Below are 902 nucleotides of genomic sequence, written 5' to 3'. Positions count from 1 at the left end.
TATGCCTCCCGGAACCGGGATCAGCGTGACAGGGGGCAGCCCCAAACCCCCTGATCGCCCTGCAGCTCTGTGAGTGACAGGGGGCTGGGCACAACCTCCCAATCTGCCCTGCTCTGTGCCTGATAGGGGGGAGCTCCCCAATCCCCTGATTGCCCTGCGGCTCTGTGTTTGACAGGGTGCAGCACACCAACCCCCTGATCTGCCCTGCTCTGTGTGTGACAGGGGTAGAGCCATAACATCTCCATCGGCCCTGCCCTAGTGTGGACAGTGGGTGGTGCCCCAACCCCTGATTGGCCTGCTCTGTGGGTGATAGAGGGTGGTGCCCCCAACCTCCCTCCACGGGCCTTGCTCTGTGTGTGACAGGGTAGAGCCATAACCTCCGCATTTGGCCTTGCCCTGAGTGTGACAGGGGTGCAGCGCCCCAACCCCCTGATCTGCCCTGCTCTGTGTGTGACAGGGGGCGGTGCCCCAACTCCCCTATTGGCCCTACTCTGAGTGACGGGGGAGCTCCTCAAACCCCTGATTGATCCTGCTCTGTGAGCAACAGGGTACAGACCCCCAACCCCCTGATGGGCCCCTGCTCTGTGTGTGACAGGGGGGTGGCGCCGCAACCTCCCCATCGACCCTGCCTTGAGTGTGACAGGGGGCGGTGCCCCAACGGCCCAATCGGCCCTACCCTGAGCGTGACTGTGGGTGGCATCGCAACCTCCCAATCCGCCCTGCTCTGTGCATGATGGGGGGCGGCGCCCCAACTCCCCAATCGGCCCTGCTCTGAGCCTGACCAGGGGCTGCACTTAGGAATTGGGCCTGCCCTCTGCCACCCGGGAGCAGGCCTAAGCCAGCAGGTCGTTATCTCCTGAGGGGTCCCAGACTGCGAGAGGGCACAGGCCAGGCTGGGGGAC

This window comes from Myotis lucifugus, unplaced genomic scaffold, assembly GCF_000147115.1.
Source record: "Myotis lucifugus unplaced genomic scaffold, Myoluc2.0 scaffold_568, whole genome shotgun sequence".
NCBI classification, from domain to species: Eukaryota; Metazoa; Chordata; class Mammalia; order Chiroptera; family Vespertilionidae; genus Myotis; species Myotis lucifugus.
This window is presented reverse-complemented; position numbering follows the sequence as displayed.